General features: G+C 29.6%; 1 protein-coding gene across 4 annotated transcripts in view; it reads left to right on the forward strand.

Moving 5' to 3' along the window:
- The first annotated feature begins 9,951 nt into the window (after positions 1–9,951).
- The window catches only part of LOC114280624 (ABC1 family protein), a 28,988-nt gene continuing 25,299 nt past the window's right edge, over positions 9,952–13,640 (forward strand). The window contains exon 1 of one of the 4 annotated variants that reach the window (XM_028223012.2): positions 9,952–10,285. The gene's annotated coding sequence lies outside the window, so the exon portion shown is untranslated. The remainder of the gene's footprint in view (positions 10,286–13,640) is intronic. The other 3 variants (XM_028223011.2, XM_082892209.1, XM_082892208.1) reach the window with 3 other exon arrangements.

Genomic DNA, 13,640 nt, shown 5'->3' on the forward strand with positions numbered 1-13,640 from the left:
TTTAAAATGAATAAACGAAAATTCTTAAGAAAGGAAAATGCTTGGTCCATCGAAATAGAAGTAACTCGGCTCCGCCTAAATGATGTGAGCAGACGATCAACGTAGCTTTTATTAACCGTAACTGTCACCCTTATTATCTAGTGTGTCAACTGGCATCTGTCCAGATAATCAAACAGACGACCGATATGCACAAATTCAGACAATTTAATCAAGTCAAAATTCGATGACCGTAGCATTATTGTTTAAGAAAAGGGTATGCCATAAAAAAGATTTAATAATGTTTAAGAAAAGGGTATGCCATAAAAAAGATTTAACGGTTTTAATTTGTCAACCAAACCTTTTAACTTTTAATTAAGGATTAATTTTTAATAAAAAAGTGTTATGTATTACCGAACTTATTTCACTTCCTATGTGAATTCACGTAATAAAAGAGTTGGGGGCAGCAGCTACTGTCGTGTGATTAATTGAGCTGATTTTGGGGTTGATTTTGATAATGTAAATCGTTTATTTTTTGAAGTATATTAAATAGATTACACTTATAAAAAATTAAATTAATTAGATATCAATAGTCATTTCTTAAAAAATATATTGGGCGAATTATACTAAAAGTCCATAGTTTGGGATTTGTGTTATTTTGGTCTCTGACTTTTTAATTATAATACATTTGACTCTGAATTTTGAATCTTGTTCTAAATAAGACTAATCAAAGATGTTTCATTTGCAAACGGTCCATTTAAAAGGTAAAATTGCCATACAACTTATTTTGTTTTGATTAACTTATATGTAGTTTGAAATGTAATAACTTTCTTTTTAATGAATAATACTAGAACTTTCTAACTTTCTTTGTTATAAAGTTCTTGGTTTACTTTTCAGAATTTATTTTCAATTTTTTTTTCTAAGAAGCTAAAAATAAAATTGGTGAAAAAAATTAAAAACATTTATTTTTATATAATTTTATATTTTGGGAGGGTAGAAATAGTTTTATATATATTTATGTTCATTAAATTAATCATCCATTAGATGATAACTATACAAAAATATCTATTAACAACAAAAATAACCATCTATTACATAATAACTATCTAAAAAATAACGAAAACAATCACCCATTACATGATCATATCCAAACACATACTAAAAATTAATTTGGTAAAAAAATAAAAATGTAAAAGATTTATCAATTTTATATAATTTTATTTTTGGTAGGTAGAAATAATTTTTAAAAATTGAAAAATAATTTTTTGACATTTATTTTTGTCAAACTAGTTTATATTTTATCAAATTGATGACTTTATGGAGCAATGGTATCTTTCATTATCATTATTTGGAATAATATTCAAAATTTAGCATCAAATATATTACAATTGAAAGTTCAAGGACCAAAGTGACACAAGTCTTAAACTATAAAGACCGTTAGTTTAATTTGTCCAAACGTATTTGTAACTAGCAAATGAATGATAAGTGTAATTTGAAGTATTTAACTGAATACCAAAATTATTTGATGAAAGGGATATTAATTTGATTTTTTGTATGTATATTTTATTTTATATACTCTAAAAATTAAACAATTTAAATTATCAAAATAGGCCCAAGAAATGAGTTCAATTAACTGCACGATAAGTGCTGTTGTGCAACAGCCACCCCACGCCTGTAATAATAACATTATAGGTTTTTTTCAAAACTATTTTTTAATACCTTTTTAATTTTTTATAAAAAAAAGACATGTACAAATATAGGGAGAATAGCTAACTTTTTTACTGTGATTTTGACTAAAATTATGACTTCCCAAAACAACCCATATGTATAGCACTTAGGTCAAGTTTGGGAAGATTCAAAAAAACCAAAAAGTTAAAAAGTTACTCAAAAAATTAAAAAGTTAACACTATTCACCAAAAGTCAACAATTACGGTTGCACAACTCCCAATTCAAATTTTTCCCTACAAATCAATTTTTACAATTTTTTATTACACATTTTTCAATAAAAAGTCAAAAAGTTAACCCAAATATCCATATTTTCAACCTCAATTTTTTAGTCAAAAAAGACAAAAAGTGCACTTTTTTTGTCTTCCCAAACTTGGCCTTACTTTAGGTTGTTTTTGGAAACTATGTTAAAAATTGATTTTTTATTTTTTTTATTTTTTTCAAAAAAATGTGTAAAAAAATTAAGAGATGATATGACTAAAAAACTAAAAAGTCAAAAAAATAACTTTTAACTGAGTTGTCAAAACAAGGTTTTGTTTTACAAAATAATTTACCATACTATATAGAAAATCACATACAAGTAAAGAATTTATGTAAAATATTTTGATCATATATAATAATTATTTATCACTTGATATATTTAATTAATTTTGTATCACATCGCCTGTATTCACCCAATAAATATAATCTACCTGTATTGAATCCATCGTATATTAAAAAAATTATGAAATCACTATGTTGCATAAAAAACACATTAGAAGTCAATAGGTTTGTTAAAATATTTCAATGACGGAAAATTTTATAATAGACACATTCTTTTGGGCGTGTATTATAGGCGCATTTATAATATTTGTCATTTTATTATTATAATTTATTGAGTAATACTGCTATTTAAAATATTACTAACAATCTTATTAAAAACATTTGTGTTCAAACATTATTGGAAGTTTAAATAGTATTTTTTTTTTTTTTTATAACCAATCACATTTGATCATATGTATTTTTAATAAGATTTTTAGTATGTGTAGTATTATTCTAATTTATTATAGTGCAGGTTATAACTTTATTAAATTTATTATGGTGTTAGTTGTGACATTTTTGTAATTGGGCAAATTACAGCAGTAGTCCCTATAATTTACTTTTTTTCATTTTGGTCCATGTTGTTTCAATTTGCTCAATTTTGTCCCTTAATTTTGCGGATTATGTCATATTAGTCCAATAAATAACGACGGTTGAGTTTGATGGACAAACAATCATATGATGTTTCAATTTGGTCCTTATAGTTTATAGAATATGTCAATTTGATCCGTATTGTTTTGAGTTTCCTATAAATTGCAAATGTCAAATTGACACATTCTATAAATTATAGGGACCAAATTGAAACATTATTTGATTTTTCGTCCATCAAACTTAACCGCCGTTATTTATTAGACTAATATGACACAATCCGTAAAATTAAAAGGTAAAATTGATCAAATTAAAACAACGAGAACGAAAATGAAAAAACAGATTAACTACAGGGACCATTTCCATAATTTACCCTCCGTAATTTTTATTTTAGTTATAACCATTTTGTTAAAATTTAATTATGAGTCATTGTGATTATTATTTTAATTATAACGAAAAGATATTTAGTTATACATAAAGTGGCATTTCACCATGATTTATTGTTTTTTTAGTTATGATATTTGTGTATCAACTCCACAAATGTATAACTTGTATACTATACGTATTCCAAAAATGCAGGTATAAAGGCAGAATGACCCAAATTTATTTTAATAGATAGCATTATTCAAAGAATTAATTATATTAAGACTCTTTCAATTATTAGTGAATATTACTTTACTCTTAATTTATGAATTGTACATATTAACCTCATCAATTATAAAAATCATACAAATACATTATTTTTAAAGAGTGATAATATTAGTACCTCATAAATTATTTTGGACCCCTAATTTTTAGCTCTTTTTTTATTGCAATAATAATCTCAAATAAAATTACTACAAAGGACAACATTAATTTTGGGATACCCTATCTCACAATTAAGCCTACACACCCACTACATCATGAATTAGGGTTTATGAAAGCACCTACCTCCATCACCACTCATCCATCTTTCCCAAATCTCACATTCAAAATCTATACACCCTCAAAACCTTGAAAACCCTTTGGCAGCAATATTCTAGTGGTAATAGTGACAATCATTTGATTGCCTACACTTCTCCAGCAATGATAATAAGTGGAAGTTTGTCTAACAACTACAACTTCATAAGATGAGAGGCGTACAACAATAAAAGCTTAGAGGAGGTTCATAGCTTTGATGTTGTTCTTAGCTCATAAGAGATTAGTCTTGTCAAGGTAAGTTTCTTGAAAAAAATGGTAAAAATAATAAAGTTGTTCGTCATTTTTTTCAGAACTGAACTCTCAAACATATGATCGAAATTCAGGAACATAGGCCCGAACATTGTTTATTTGTTCGGGAACCGATAACCGAACATTTGTTATTTGTTTGGAAACAGGTAACTAAACATTATTCATAAGTTTGGACCTGTTTTATCGAGAAAATTAAACCAATTATTATAAAAAAAAAATTGTAAGAGAATAATTATTATGAGAAAACTAATAAATTGTGTGTATATATATATATATATATATAGAGAGAGAGAGAGGGCACATTCCAACTGTGACAATGGTGGATGAGACAACAGATACAGTAATCACATTGTCTCTTCTTCTTCTTCTTCTTTGTCTTCATGGGTTTTGTTAGGGTTTTTTTAGAAATGGGTTTTTTTTTGGGTGTGGGGGTATGAAGGGTGTGCATTCAATGAGTGAAATGTTTTCATAAGGATAATTTTGGTATTATTTAGGGAGGGAAGAGAAATTTTAAGAGTTTCAAAATTTATAAGTGGGTTTTGTTAGGGTTTTTTTAGAAATGGGGTTTTTTTGGGGTGTGGGGGTATGAAGGGTGTGCATTCAATGAGTGAAATGTTTTCATGAGGATAATTTTGGTATTATTTAGGGAGGGAAGAGAAATTTTAAGAGTTTCAAAATTTATAAGTGGAGATCTAAAGAATTAAAAGGTTCAAAATAATTCATGGGATGCTAAGAGCACTACTCGTTTTAGAAATGGTTCGGATTGGAAGGGATTTTTAAGGAGTGAAAATATTTTTATAGTTAAAGGAATAAAAATACATAAATTTATAAACAAAAAGATAAAATGATGATATTCAGTAAGAATAATTTTACAAATACTAGGCCTCGTTTGGCATGTGCCTATTTTAGTTTAAAAAATTATTAAAAAAATCAAAAAATCTATAATCTATACTAAAAAGTCAAAAAGTTCATTTTTTCTCTACTTTTTTGCATATTTTTTAGTAAAAAATCAAAAGATTATTCCAAACATATTAGTTAATTTTTTTTTTACTTCATATTTTAGCAAAAAAATTAAAAAATTACTGAAATAATCTATTCCGAAATGAGGTTTAAATTTATTAAAAGTCTTACTAAAATATAAATAGTCAAATATAATTGATTGTAAAACAAAAAAAATAAATAATATTTAAATCTCTAATAATATTTAGATATAAATACTTTTAGTAAAATCTTAAATAGATGTAGCATTACTCATTCAGTAACATATGAATCTCCTTTCTCAAATTCATTTTGATAGATGAAAAATAAATCTTGATACATGAAAAATAAAGTTAATTACATTCTTTATTTTTTTGGGTAAATTGCATTGACACCCTTTGAGTTTTATATTTATTACAGTTTTCCCATCATATTTGAAAAATTACACTGACCTCCCTTGTTAGTGTAATTATTTGACGGTGTTAACGTTTAAGTTAAAATGACATATTTACCCTTAACCTTTACATATACTTTAAATGGTAAATTACATTGACATCGCTTGAGGTTTCCATTTAATACAGATCCCCCTTGACATTTAAAAAAAAAAAAACTAATTTAATAAAAATAAATATGAAGAAATATATTTAATTTGTAAAATTTTATTTCTAACCACTCGAAAGATAAAGATCATATAAAAATGGTAATTATGTTTTATTTTTTTATTTCTTAACCAAATTAATTTTTAATTTTTAAAACAAATTTTTAAAAAGCAAACCATATATAGCTTAAGAATTTTTTGATAATTCATTTTTTACGTTGATAACTTATTTAATTATTTGTTAATTTTACAACATTGTTACCATCTAAGGCTTGTTTGGTAACCATTTCGTTTTCAGTTTTCAATTTATATTTAGAAAAATTTTAAAAATTGTCATAAAAACTTATTTGATAACTTGTTTAATTCATAAATGGTTGTCTTAGTTTGTAAATTTGAGAAAAAAACATAAATTCAAAAAATGAGTTTACGTTGATTTTTAAATAGAAATTTAAAAATTTGACTAACAAATTTTTTTTCAATTATTTTTTTTTTCAAATAATTTTTTTCTTCAATTAATTTTTTTTTTCAATTAATTTTTTTCCAATTTTTTTTTTTCAATTAATTTTTTATTTCAACTAATACTAACCACCTAGGTAATTGGTAATGCTACTTTAAACCTTGGGAAGGAGATTGTAATTTCTAAAATGTGAGGGATGTCAATGTAATTTACTCAGTGAGGGAAAAATTGGTATTTAAAAAATTTAAATTACTGACATCAACAAAATCTGTTAGTTGACTTAATAGTCAGCTAATTGAGGGAACAACATGTAATAAAATTTTAAACATAAAAAAGAAAGATGTAATTTTTAAAAATAAAAAAAAACTATAATAAATATAAATCTCAGGTCGCCAATGTAATTTATCCTTTTTTTTTTTTGGAAAATCGGTCTAAGGTCCCTATCCAACTTTTAGTAATGAATTAGGTCCATAATCTGTTCTTTTGTAGTCTAAGGTCCCTCACCCCATCCCCTCTCCATCCACGTTGTCCTGAGCTTGATCACCGTTGGCTCCAAATCCCCAACCCTTGATTAGTTGTTCTCTTTCCTGCACTCAGCTCCTCCGCCAGGGACACATCGATCGACTCTGCAATTTGAGCTACGTGCTCTTTGTGCTGCTCTATCAACTGTAACGTGCGATCGTATGCCTTTGCCACCCATTCTCTTACTTCGTTGTCGATGATTGCAGCGGTCTTGCTGCTGTACGACTTCGTCATCTCAAATGTGTCCTCTCTTTGAGGAAAGGAGAGAAGACCTACTTTATCGCTGAAACCATAGATCGCCACTTGAGCATAGGTCATCTTGGTCACCTTCTCCAAGTCGTTTTGGGCTTCTGTTGAAATCTTTCCCAACATAACCTAATTCCAAAACAAAATCAGATTCATGATAATTGAAAGATCCAAAATCAGATTCACCTAGAATGCTGTTCGGATGGATCAACAGCTGGAGGTAATAGAGTATATAAGTGACAGATCAGAGAAGAACTAAGCCGCTAAAATTTCTCTAGATTGATCCAGAGAAATTTCAAAATTTATCTGGAGAGGTAATGTTGATATAGCTAGTTATCTGTGTGTTGTGGTATGTGTGTGTGCCGTGTATGTGTGTGACTGTGTGCATGGGTTGTGTATGTGCATGGGTTGAAGCTGTGTGTGTGCGGTGTGAAGCTCAAAAAATGAAGCTGCCGTGGTTGACATTTGAAGGTTGAGAGAATGCAGCTGTCCAAGAATACTCAGGTTCAGCTTGAGAAGATCAAGTAAGCTAAGTGATCAGATTCGAATGGTGATAGAAAATAGAATTTTTTGGCTAATGTTTGATTGGTCTTCACAGAATGTTTTTGTAAATGAAAGGAACCAACTTGGTGAATTCTCAAACCAGAGAAATTCTCAATTGTTATTTTTAATAAACCAGAGAAATTCTCAATTGATATTTCAATAACAAACTAGAGAAATTCTCAGATTTTTCCAGAATTTCTCTAGTTCTGGTAAGTTGCTATTGTTATCCCTTCTAATGTTGCTTACATATTACAATGTGGAATTTTTTCAGTTGAATTCAGTTGAACATTGTTCAACAGAGAAACACTTTCGATTGAAAAATTCAACTGGAAAAAAGCGAAGAATAGATTTGGGTAAGTTGCAGAAATTTTTTCAGATATTACAAACCAGAAAAATTATCAATTGTTATTTTTAATAAACCAAAGAAATTCTCAATTGTTATTTTTAATAAATCAGATAAATTCTCAATTGATATTTCAATAACAAACCAAAGAAATTCTCAGATTTTTCCAGAATTTCTCTGGTTCTGGTAAGTTGCCATTGTTATCCCTTCTAATGTTGCTTACATATTACAATGTGGAATTTTTCCAGTTGAATTCAGTTGAACATTGTTCAACAGAGAAACACTTTCGATTGAAAATTTCAACTGGAAAAAAGCGAAGAACAGATTTGGGTAAGTTGCAGAAAATTTTCCAGATATTACAAACCAGAGAAATTCTCAATTGTTATTTTTAATAAACCAGAGAAATTCTCAATTGTTATTTTTAATAAACCAAAGAAATTCTCAATTGATATTTCAATAACAAACCAGAGAAATACTCAGATTTTTTCAGAATTTCTCTGGTTCTGGTAAGTTGCCATTGTTATTCCATTATGATGTTGCTTACATATTACAATGTGAAATTTTTCCAGTTGAATTCAGTTGAAAAATGTTGCTTACCTAATGAATCACAATGATTTGGATGTGAATGAGAAGAAAAGTAGAGAAACTCATCCAAAGAAATTTCTCTGGGCCAGAATTTCTCTGACCAATTTTCTTTGCACTGAGGCCAAGTTTGGCTACAAAGAAAAAAGTGCACTTATTTCATCTTTTTATCTTTTTTAGGTCACATCAATCAACATCTTCTCTCTACTTTTTCTACATATAATACAAAAAAAGTCAAAAAGTGCACTTATTTAGTCTTCCCAAACTAGGCCTGAAGTTTCTCTGGACTAAATTTCTCTGGACTAAAATTTATCTGGATCAAAGTTGAGGGACCTTAGATATTATGAAAATATTGTTGAGGGACCTTAGACATTATGAAAATATTTGATAGCTTTTATGTTATAAAATCATAATGTTACCTTAAAAAAAAAGTTTTTTTTTTTTTTTTTTTTGGTTGGTAGAAAGTTAATTACGTTCATTTCAAAGGTAATATATTAATAGCAATTCCCCAAAAGACAACGCGTTTTAGAAAATAGTGCTGGAGTGATTCGTAGGTGTCCATACAAAATAGAGTCAAGATCCCGCATTGCACTTTTTCCTTACATTTCTTATTTACAGGGTGATTGGGTTCACTTTTAAGCCTAATTTTAATAATTTGAATCGTTCATATTTTAAGATTTGTTCGATATATTATATCTATAAAAAATCAAGTTAATCGGATATAAAAAAATATGCGTTCGAAAAACTGTTTATTAAATTTAAAAAAAAAATAGTTTTTAGTTCGATTTTTCCAAATTTATACTTTCTAATATCCGATCAACTTGATTTTTAACAAGTATAATATACTAAATAAATTTTAAAATATGAACTATTCAAATTATTAAAATTAGACCTGAAAATATGCCCAATAGCGTTGCAAGTAAGAAATAATGCAAGGAGAGGATTCTTACCCAACAAAACAACCCATAGACGCAACGCACCAGCCCACCTCTTAAATTCGATGGCGACGTGTTAAAATTTCAGGCCATAATCTCGATAATTATTGGTTGGTCGTTATATGTGATACCTCAATAGTGGTGTGTTTTGAAAAGTTGATAAAAAATTAATTTTTTGATTTTTTGAAATTTTTTTTTTTTGGCAAAAAGTTCAGTTTTTTTGGATAAAAAAGTTGATTTTTTTGGTTAAAAAAGTTAAAAAGGCAATAAGTTAATTTTTTTAACTTGTTGCCAAAATGCTCTATTATGATTAATTTTGGGAAATTAGTAGAAAGTTAATCTTTTAGTTTTTTTGTATTAAAAAAGTAAATTTTTTTGTGTTTTTTGTGTTTTTTTTTTTTTTGTATAAAAAAGCTAAAAAAAAAATTTCCAAAACAACCAAAAGTAAAATGTATAAATTTGTATTAAATGATTATGAAATATAAGAAGATATAATAAATTATAATTGGCGTAGAATATGACTATATGGCATATAAAACCAACCAATAATTTTTTTTCACAATCTCACAAGTTGCATTCGAACCCTTTCCCTTCAGAGTTGATTATTATTATTATTAATAAAAGAATATTTTTATTATGATGGACTTTTATTTTTTTGACCATAATTGTTATGATGGACTTGGTAACTGGAAAATGAAAATGAAAAAGGAAATGAAAAGGAAAAGGAAAAGGAATAGTTGTGAAGATATACGTAACGTAGGTGTAGAGTCAAATTGAATTTCACTGTCATGAAAGAAGAGCAGGTGGCCGAGTAGATGTAGAGACCCAAACACCGACCAAGCAAACCCCAAAAGCAACGATTCCCCAAATGCCTTAAAATAACACCACTAACCGATCCTTTCGAGGAATTTCTCTCTCTTTCTCTCTCTTTGTTTCAAACCCCTTTTCTCTTTTTCTCTCTCTCTCCAATTCCCATTCCTTTTCTTCTTCACGTCAAATTTCAGGTAATTTCATCAACTAATTTATTTATAATTGTTTAATTTTTTTTTTCTTTTTTCACGTTAGTCTGTATGAAATCATGAAGAATTGCAATTCCAGTTTATTTATTAATTACAATTTTTAATTTTTGATGTCAATGTTGTATTCTGTTATCTGTGTGCTTAGATTTTTGTAGCATGTACGTTCTGATTTTTGGATTTTATTTGTTGAATTTTCCGTGCTTTTCCATATAAACAAGTAAATAACTCAATTTTTTCTTCTTTTGTGTGTGTTGAATTGTTTTAGTTCAGTGGTTAAAACTTGATGTATTAGCCTTAGGTTGTTGTGAGTTCGAATTTGTGGCATTCATTTTGTGAAAATTATTTCAATGGGACTGAACTGGGCATATTTTTTACTTTAAAAAAAATGCCCAGGTCAGTATATTCTCATATGATGAACCTAAACTTGTGTATACATACATACATGTAGATATATGTATTTATTTATTTGATTACATATTGAAATGCCTCGCCCTGATATGTATGTATTCAGCCTTGCATTGCAATTCTTGTTGGCTGTTTTTTTCATTGTTTTGATGAACATATTCTTTGCTTTACGGCATAACATTTATCGTTGTGGATAACTAAATAAACATTTTTTTAATCGTTAATTAATAATTAGAATTCTCATACTCTTTATTGTTGAAAGCAACCAATTTGGTTCTTGGAAAATAATATTGGAAAAAAGAAGGAAAATGTTTAACCTCTGGTTTTATTTACATGAAGCTGCTGCTGAGTGTTTCCACACTTGACAGCTTGCACTAAACTGTGGTGCCTTCCATCATCTCTTGGATTGATTGGTCCAACATTGCATATTTTCTTTGTGGTTGAAGGATATATGTGTAGCTGCTGTAGATGTAAAGCTGATTCAATCAGTCAACATTGATAATGTGTGATTTTAAATGTTTGAAATGGAGTCAAATACTAATCTTTTGGTTTTTAGGTGGGTTGTGATTTAATTGAAGTAAGGTTTTGTATTAGCTTAAAACCGGCTTGCACAAGGAGGGTGCCCAAGAGTTTATAGTTACATGGCTAAGCCCATATTTAACGAATGTGGGATATTAGGATCGTAAGCTACCGCCGTGCTTCCGAGTCCAACATCTATGTTGCCTCACTTGAACACTGACTTGATAGTAGCTCTTTATTTTATGATGGCTCCACCTCTTTTGTTTTTGATGACCGGGTGTTTGGGCCAGCTTACACGCACCGCGACTAATTTCGGGACTCGTGCAAAGTGCCACTTCACATGAATTGGGAAAATCTTGGGCAGGGCCCGCGAGTTTGGCCCCAAGGAGTTAATAGCATGTAGTATGAGTTGAACCTGAGACTTGTAGAGAGCACATCACCAAGCCCCAAGTTGCACCCACTAGGTCAACACTCACCTATGAATATTCAACAACTTAGCACTATGCCCACAGTAACAATGTGTTTTAATCTAGACTAGGTTGCTCCCTCTGGAAATCAAACTTGTGAGGTGGCAATGATTCTTATACCAAATGATAAGCTGGAAGATGTAAAAAATGAGGTAAATAGGCAAATAAGAAAATAAAATAAAAAAAGTATGTGTTGAATGGAATTTTACTTAAAAAAAAATTGAATTAATACAAACTCAAATTCATTCGAACACCTCTTGTTCAATCCTTACAATAATTCTACCTCCTTTTACCTTCTTAAACTCTCTTTTTAGTATTAAATAAAAATTAAGTAAAGAAAAATAAAGTAGAAGAGCCCAAATTCCAAATGAACAAATCCAAACTTGAAAAATGATCTTTTTGATTCTCAAAGAATGAGGGGCAAAGGGATTGATTGAGAAAAGTTCTCTTGTTCTTATCATAAGATTGTGATTGGATTTGCATATGTTTGGTAAAGAGAATAGTCTTTACTTTTGAGAATAATCAAAAATAAAAATGGAAAGTATTGAGTTGGAACATGAAAATGTAACTAAATTGGTCTTGGTTACTCTTTGGGATAGAGTGGAAGAAAGGAGAATTTCGAACGAAGAAAATGATTCAATCACTTAGAAAGTATTGAAAGAAGGAGTCATATGAGGTGGAAATCTCATGTACAATTAAATAAAGTGGCAATAAGGGTGACTCTTCTGCCAAACTTTTTCACTATTATCTCCAAAAAACCAAATCCACCTCAGGTAAAGTAGCCAAAGTATGATTAACCTCTGGATTTGAAATTACTGTTTATACACTTGGTATTAGCCATAATTCAAAATTATGTAGTCCTAGTAAGAGAGGGGAACGGTTAAGGATTTACCTAGTCTAAGATATCACATTGTTCGATGAACCCTAGATGTTGTCGGAGTAAAGGACCGTCAACAAGGGTGTTCTATTGCGTTGCAGTTTCTTAACTAAGACTTGAATAATTTGATCTTGCCCTATGCGCACTCCTATGGGAAAACCAAAAGAAACCTTTTTCCAGAGATTGAGGAGGTTGGGGCACCAATGAGAGAGATCCATAATTCATTTTTCCTTGGGATTTTTGTTGCTATACAAGGACAAGTTTGCGCTTTCTCCTTCGAAAGGAAGGTCCTCAAAGCCTCTTGTATATCGTGTTTGGCCGAAGACTTATCGGACAGGTCAAAGTTCTCACCTTCTTGGGACTTAATAGACCAAGATTTACTTTCATTATAAACCAATTTTACCATCTTAAGCTCTGCACGTCTTGATCTCTCCAGTTAACCAACTCACTAACTAACCACATAATCTTGAGCTCTCCACTTATATTTCGAATTGTCCATTTAAAATACTCACTAACTAACCATACGACTAAGCAATAACAGGCTTAGCTAACAATTCAACTAACACTAACAACTTGTTTGCACAACTCAACTACTTAACAAAATTTCCAGCTCATCTTTAGTACCTCTGAAGCTTTGGAAATTATGTTCCCCTCCTTGACATTTCGAGTTGCATTACAATTTTCTCATCTGTTAAAATATGGATTACCAATTTTACCCTTTGCCTGCCATATCCTCTTTCTCATCTTTCTAATCTCTCAAAAACCAACCCATTGCCACCTAAGACTGCCATAACCACCAATCGTCACTATACAACCTCCACCGCTAACTGCCATCCTAAAGCCACTACCACCAATTGCCATTCCCAAAACTACATTTCCTTACTATATCCACCACCTCCTAACTCCATAACAACCATTGCCCTAACGCTGAGACCATAGCCATCACACTCGCAAAATGCTAACATGCCTAGTAGCCAACCCCCACCCCCAACAATGAAATAGTTGCCCCCGCTCCCCATCTCCACCCAAAACAAATTTACTTGATCTCATAATCATTTGATCTAACAATTGA

Source organism: Camellia sinensis, chromosome 10 (assembly GCF_055761805.1).
Source record: "Camellia sinensis isolate YWXY chromosome 10, ASM5576180v1, whole genome shotgun sequence".
NCBI lineage: Eukaryota > Viridiplantae > Streptophyta > Magnoliopsida > Ericales > Theaceae > Camellia > Camellia sinensis.